The sequence below is a fragment of the Lutra lutra genome, chromosome 7 (assembly GCF_902655055.1).
Source record: "Lutra lutra chromosome 7, mLutLut1.2, whole genome shotgun sequence".
Lineage (NCBI taxonomy): Eukaryota > Metazoa > Chordata > Mammalia > Carnivora > Mustelidae > Lutra > Lutra lutra.
The window spans coordinates 49,319,251-49,326,937 of NC_062284.1; the positions used below are offsets into that span (position 1 = coordinate 49,319,251).

Genomic DNA, 7,687 nt, shown 5'->3' on the forward strand with positions numbered 1-7,687 from the left:
AATAACTTCCCTTTCCTGCTTAAACCCTTTTGACCAAAGGCTTTTTGTTTTGCTGCTTGCAGTACGGAGTCCTCATTAATGCACAAGCTGAAGAGAAGGTCTCAGGTCAGTGGGTGGAACATGGGATGGGAGGAAAGGTGCCAGGACTTTAGAAACCCTGACACTTCGGTGTCCCTGAACCATTGTCAACTACTGAGTCACACTTGCAATCTCATTTTACAGGCTTCCATTGTTTTGTTTTCTCTCCTGCTTTATATCTTCCCTGACTACAATTAGCATTCTAAAGTTGCTTACTCACTGAAAACAAGATGCTGCTGGAAAATAGGTTAGATTCCCTCTTTCCTTCTGTTGCCCCTCAGATGCTGAGGTCCCATCCTCATAAACCAGGGTCAAGGGCATGTAACAGCAGATCCTTGAGTCTCTCCCCACTCAGATCCACCTTCCACATGTGGCCCTGTGGGCTCTCAAAAATGCACATTCCTGCTTATAAAACACCAGGACTTCCCACCACCTGCAGAAAGAAATCACAAACCCCTTGGCATGGTGCTTGTGGTCACCTATGTCTTCTAGATCCTGGGTCACTTTGCTATATCTGATATTGTCCCACGAGCCCCGACACCAACGGTTTGTCATTGAATGATTTGAATGTGCCACGTCCCTCCATGCCTCTGGGCCCGTGTTCTGCTTTCTGCTCCGCATGGAGAGGTCATCAATAATGACAGCTAATGTTCACAGGGCACTTTCCATGTAGCAGGCACTGTATGAAATGCTGCGCATGGATTATCTCCTTTAATCCTTACAAATTCCCCATGAAGAGGGTCACACCCCCCCACACACAGGATCGCCCCCCGCCCCGGCCGTGTCCCAGGTATGGGGAAAGATGCTGGGAAAGCAGATATGGATTCTGCCTTGAGGTCAACACTGGAGTTAGACAAAAATATGATTGTTCTGAGACCGGGAATTTGAACATGAATTGGGGAGATCCAGGTGAGGAATGGGGGTGCATGTGGTCATGAGGGTGGGAACCCCATCTCAGCTGACACTGAGGCTCCTCCTCCCTCAAGCAAGGGTCTCCCAGGCCTTATGGGAAACAGGCCATTTAGGCTTGGTGCTCCAGTCTCCATTACACTCTGGACATCACAGCTAATAGCAGTGTCCGGACTTCCTGGATCCTGAAGATGGGAAGTTCCATGATGTTCCTGCCAAGCATCTGTGGGTATGAGGGATTATTTGCATCTCTTCTGGGGTTGGGAGCTTGTGTGATGAGTAGGCTGATCACTCCCCTCTAAGGTCTCCCAGATCCACCCACCCCACCCCCCAAGCCTGACCCTTTTCAGAAGGTTGGGAGAATCTCCCAATTCTCTATTCCTGGCTGCTTCCACCTCACCCCTCCAAGCCCTCCCCATCTCAGACAAGGCAGCATAACTCCCCTGAAAACGTGTTTTCACCAAACAAAAGCCAGGAAGGGGAGGGAAGACTCCTGGGTGCTTGGCAACAGCAGCCTGGGGCTGGCTCACCCAGCAACACAGAGGACTCTGGAACAGAACTCACAGACACGGGGCTCCCTCCCCTGCTGGGAGAACATCTGCAGCAGGAGGAGAAAACACAAGTGAACACTCCCCCCTCTCTTTGTGATGACAGTCATCTGACTAAGGGCTGGCTTCAGTGTTCACCGCTTGAGCGTGAGCTACCCAAGGCAGGCTGCTTTCTTCACTTTGGCCCTCGCACAGGGCCAGGCACACAGTAGGGCTCAGTAAGTGTTTGTGGAAGGGAGGGAGAGAGGAAAGAGAGGGATGAGGATGGAAGGGAAGGAGGGAGAGAGGCCGGGAGGGAGGAAGGAAGGAAGGAGAGAGGAAGGGAGGGAGGAAGGAGTAAGGGAGGGAAGGAGAAAGGAGGGGAGGGTTGAAGGAAGGAGAGAAAAAGGGAGAGAGGAAGGAGGAAGGGAGGGAAGAGTGAGGGAGGAAGGCAGACAAACAGGCCTAAGAGAGGTTCTGGGCCGGCTGAGCCTACAGGCTGTTAGTGGGCCTCTATCCCCGCCCCTTTTCTCAGAGCCCCGCCCACCGGCCCCTGACTTCTCAGTCCTACAGCTGGACGGGAGAAGACAGCTGCCTGGTGGGGACACCTTGGTATACCGCCCTCTGGGCTTCCCTGGTAAGAAGCTGCGTGGCTTACGGGGAGGCACATAGACTTCAGAGTCTGGCAGGGCTGGGTTACCAGGAATTCCAGCCTAGTGACCTTGGGCAAGTTACTTATCCTCAGCGGCCGCCGGGAGGCGCTCATTGTACCACAGGAGCTGCTAGTAAGTTCACGTGTCTGGCAAATGGTAGGTGCTCCGGAAACGGTGCCATTACTGTTTACAGTGCATTTTAAACTTCGTTCATTCAGCCTACACTAATGAGCACCCCCAGGCCCTACCCTCCCAGAGCTGCTTCTCAGAAAGTCCCAAAGTCTCTTACATTCTGCTGGGCCAACAACAGAACACCTCCTCTGTTAAGCACCAGGGATCTGGGGATGAAGAAGCTAGAATCCTGTACAGTGAGGGGGTCACCTCTCTCCTCAAGACCTTCTGGCCCCCTGGTTTTTCCTTCTCATCTCTTTCTCTAATCCCCTTGGGCTCTAATGTCCCCTGGGCTCAGTGACAATCTCTCTGGAAGGGGGCTCATCTGGGAGCTCCTGCAGTCCTTGCCACCCCCTCCTGACAGTGGACACTCATCACTCGGGGAGGCCGGAAAGGAGAGGAGAGGTCAAACTCTTTTCCTGGCTCCTTTCCCCTACAGTGAAAATTCCAGGCTTTTTGCTGCTGGTTGTTCCATGACACCTCTTTTGTATTTTAGCTTCTCCAGCTGAAAGAAGACCAGTAGGAGGAAGGGAAATGCAGCCTCCCTGAGGAGGCCTCCTTTCTGGAAGAGCGTTCCAGGCCCAGAGAGGGGAGAAAGAAATTGGGTACCACTCCAGTATTGCTGACACTGGGCCTCAGCCCTCCTGCTCTCCCTCCTTCCCAGCACACCATCCTCCCACCCCTCTCTTGGGAATATTTGAATCTCAAAAAAGGAACGTGGGGATCTGACAGAGGACTTAGATACAGAATATATAAACAGCTCCTTTATATATATAGGCAAAAACAAAAAACCCCAAATCAGCAAATATATAAGCAAAAGACTTAGAGCAGCCACTTCACATAGGTAGGTGTCCAAATGGCCAAGAAGCATTCAAAGATGCTTGACCTCATTAGCCATCAAGGAAACTGAAGTGAGAACTATATGCCACAGCTGAAATGAAAAAGACAGGAAATATCAAGTTTTGGTGAGGATGTGGGGTAGCGGGAACCCTCGTACACTGATGGGGAAAGAGTAAGGCTATATAGTCCCTTTGGAAAACAACTCAGAAGTGTTACTAAAGATGACCACACTTATACCTACCCCCCGAAATCCTGAGCCCGGGCGTATACTTAACAGAAATTTGTTCATGAAACACAAAAAGTCAAGGACACTAATGTCCACCGTAGAGCTATTTGTAACCATGCAAGCTGGAAACTACCCAAACTACTCCGAGCAGTGAATGAATAAAGACAGTATGGTAGTGTAGACACAGGGAATGTGGGCAGCAGGGAGCATGAACCAGCTACTGCCCCCTGCAGCACCACGAATCTCACACACATAACCGTGCGTGAAAGAAACCAGCTAGGTAAGTGCGCATGTGCCTTCACGTGATTCTGTTAATTTCATCTTCAAAACCAAACAAACCTGAAATCTACCTATGGTGTTAGATTCCCAGACAGTGGAGGCTTTTGGGAAGGAGAGAGGCACAAAGGGACTCAGGCGGGGCTGGACAACAGATAACAGGCTGTGTTCACTTGGGGTAAGGATTTGAGCTATATACCATTCCCTGTGTTTTGCTCCTTTCCATTTGCATGTGTTCCTTCAACAGAAAAGAAGGCTACCGGACAAAGAGGGGTGGGGGAAAGAAGAATGTAAAGACAACACTGGAGCCAAAGGCTAAGCAGCAGACTCAGGTGGAGGTGAGTGGCAATGGCAGCGAGATCATCCCCCCTCCTTCCTGCCCCCCAATCCACAGCAACGGGAGGGAGGGGAAGGGAGAGGAGGGCAGAGGGAGGAGTCACAGTGTGACTGACCTCTTGAGGAAGTGATAGAGCTTGAGCAGCCCCTCAGAGTTGTCCTGCCTGGGGCTGCAAAGGCCCAGGGTCAGTCACCCCACTCTGGCAGGTCGGGCAAGGGACATGTGGGTGGCCTCCACAGGCGGCCTGCCACCTGAGTAGAAACAATCTTATGGCCTGGAAAGGTTTTCCTGAGGCCCCTCAGCCCAGCACTCCTAGTCTGGTGAAATCCTCCCAGGGGCACTCAACCCTCACAGGCCCGCATGGCATTGCACCCTTTGCCTCACTCCCACACAGACGGAGAGGCCTGGAGGCACCACAGTGCCTTTGCAGCATCCCTCCCACACCTCAGCAAAATCCTGCCCTCAGCCTGGACGCCCTCACCTCAGCCTCCCTTGGTGAAATCCGGCTAGCCTTTATGACTCAGTCACCTCTTCCAGGAAGCTCTCCTTAATCCTGTGCCTTTCCTAGGAAGAGTGGCCCCTACTCTTCTGAGCCCTCTCCAAGCACCCTAGCACCCGGCCTTTTATAAAACTCTCATTGCACTATTGGTTTATGTGCCTGTGTCTGCTACTGGCAGGAGCCGATCTGATGGGGAGAGGCCTTATCGATCCACTACACAAATGGACGGCTACCATTTGTTGCATTCCTCAACCGTGCCTGCATTTACATAATTCTAACAACCCTGAGAGGTGAGAGTGGCTGCCTTTTAAAACAGGGGGAGCCCGTGCCCACCCACCATCACACAATCCTAAATATCAGAGTAAGGACCGAGATGGGAGTCAGTGTGAAGCCTTGGAATCCTCTGGAAATGGTATTTAGGGAGAGAAGGGAAGGAAAGGAAAGGGGAGGGGAGTGAAGGGGAGGAGAGGGGAGGGGATAGAGGGAAAGAGGAGGACAGGAAGGAAAGACGGAGGGCTCCTCTGCTCAGTCCCTACTGGCAGCCTCTTCCAACAAGCAAAGGCACCTAATGGGTGGGAGGGGCGGCTCTCCCCCTCCACCAGGCCTGCCTGGCACTCTGTTCCCAGAAACTCCTCATCCTGGCCAGGGGAAAATGCAGTTGTCAAATCAAAGCCTGTCTGTAGAGGAAGGTCCCTGGGCCAGGGCTGGAGCAGGAGCAGGGTTAGCTCACAATTTAATCCTGATGTTTGCCTTCTTTATTCCACCCCCCAGTGCTCCCTTTCAAGAACTGCCTCGGGGTTCCTGTTGCAGCATCAGACAAGAATGGAAGACGCAGCTGGGGTTAGCAGTGGGAGCCTGTAAAGCCTGAGTCCCTGGGGGCGCAGGGCATACAGAATCCTGCACTGAGCCCAGAGCACAACAAGGGGGCCTGGGCCTCACACTTGGATGGGGAGCAGCAGACAGATGTGTGGGCCTCAGGGGCAGACACACGGAGATGGCCATGCAGATGTGCCTGAGAGCACACAGAAGCTCACACACACTGGTCGCTTGCACACATGGCTCCAGCGTGCATCCAGAGAGCAGCTCTCGTGCACATATGAGCAGGTGTACACACACACGGCTGGCATGTCAACAGACACGCCCAAACACACAAACACCCCAGAGACACACCCAGACATTTCTGGCAAAGACCATCATTTTGTCCTCAGCTTCTTGCCACTGAGAATCTACTGGTTCCATCTCTGAATGTCTCACCTGACTGTCCCTCTTCCCAACCTACCACAGCCCCTGTTCCCTTGAGCCCCCACTGGGCCTCTGGACAACGGCAATGGTGTCCCGGCTGGGACCCCGCCCCGCATCCTGGCACACTCTGGTTCATTGGACACACAGGAGCAGGGGGCCTCTGGGCATTCAGGCAGATCTGATGGCATCACTCTCCTGCTTTAAAACCCATCCGAGGCCTCCCCTTTCCCACCAGAGGTAGCTTAGATCACCTGCATCACACATAAGGCCCTTGGCGATCTGGCTTCCAGTCCGGGGGTGAGCTGGCATGGAGCGCTGTGCCCTGGGTGCCGCAGCTGTGGGACTCCCTCAGGAAGCTGCCCTGCATGCCTCACAGGGCTCACTCTTGCTCACACGCCGCGAGAAATGCCCTCTTCCCCACTGCCCCGGGTTCGGGTGCTAAACCACCACTTGGCCACCCTCCCAGGCCCAGGTCAGTCACGTCTCTCCACTTCACCCTGACCTTCAAGGCTCCACTGTGCTGCCCCACTATTTCACAGGCCCTTCGTTGGCCTCTCCGGTGTCACTGTCCTCTGTGTGCGACAGCTTCTCCCACAGAACTCCAAGCGGGCTGGTACACAGACCCAAAGGTACTGGTGCTCAACGAGTTTCTGGGTGTGAGTGAGTGAATGAATTGGCATGTGGGCCATCCGATCACCCTGGGTGATCTCGCCTGGCTAGGTGAGCAAGCTCTGGCATGCGCATGCGTGGTGACTTCTTGAGCTCCGCCCCCACACCGCTGAATGGGGGTACTGAGGGCTCCCCACGGTTGATGGTGCGGGCTCTCGGGTTGTATGGAGAGAAGAAGGGTGAGTGGCTAACGCGGGGTGGGCGCTCCATAAATAATAGCCGAGCTTGCTGTTGCCAATTTCTATTTTTATTTCCACCGAGGCCTTCCCATTACTGTTTTCTGATTCTCATCCCCCTCGCCATCCCTTCAGTTGAGTGCTGGGCTCCCAGAATGGACTCACTTGACGGTTCACCACAGGACGGGTGGACGACGTGGCTTCTTGGGGTCTGTGTGCAGTCTGAGACTTCGGAGCCCTGTACTGTACCACCTCTTCCTGGCCAGTCTCCCAGGAGACTGGAAGCTAAGAGCTGCCTGGGGTCCTGGTCCTCCTCCCATCCCCAAGCTGAGCAGCTGCTCTGTTCTGAGTCCTGAGCCGAGCTGGGACCTGGGGGAGGGGAGTGGGGACAGCTGGGCCTTTTTGCTCCAAAAGGCAAAGTTGTTGCTGCCAGCACCCCCAGCAGCTGCGGACGCCCCCCAGGATGCTGCACATGTGGCTGGGGTTCCCATAGCAACCTGTGTGGGGACCTGATGTGGCCACTTCACTCCATCTCCTCCCGGACTTGCGTGAGAGGTCAGGGAGAGCACTGGAGGGATGAGGCTGCTGGGCACTTTGACAGGCACACACTCCCATCTGGTGAGGACCGGGCTGTTATTATCCTCATTCCACTGTCGAGGAAATCGAGGCCCAAAGACATGGGCTTCCAGCCCCAGTCCCTCCAGGCTCAACCAAGAGCACTGGTCTGCGGTCATATCTGTTTGTACTGGGGCAGCTAGCAGCGGTCAGCACTGGGCACGATCTCTGGCTGCAAACAACCCAAGCCAAGCCCCAGGGTTGCAAACAAGAAAGGATGTACGGAAGGACGGTAGAGCAGCTCCAGGAAGAAAGGACAGGCAAGATGCATGACTGGAAAGGACAGGGACAGGGCAGCTTCGAGGGCCTTGGAGCAGGAATGAATGGACAACAATCTCATCAGAGTCAACAAACTTCGGTTTCCTGTCTCTTCCTGTCTCTCCATGTGGGGCTCAGGCTCAGGAAGGCCTGGGGCCAGTGCCACCTGTTGGCTGGGGGAGAGCAGAGCTGTGGTTGACACTCCTACCAA

The 7,687-nt window shown here is 54.2% G+C and overlaps 1 long non-coding RNA gene across 1 annotated transcript; it reads left to right on the forward strand.

The window, feature by feature from the left end:
- Positions 1 to 2,087: 2,087 nt before the first annotated feature.
- LOC125104921 (uncharacterized) lies at positions 2,088 to 6,808 on the forward strand. The gene is made up of 4 exons (XR_007128762.1): positions 2,088 to 2,151; positions 3,928 to 4,018; positions 4,695 to 4,806; positions 5,288 to 6,808. It is a non-coding gene; the product is annotated as an uncharacterized LOC125104921 (long non-coding RNA).
- Positions 6,809 to 7,687: the final 879 nt, after the last annotated feature.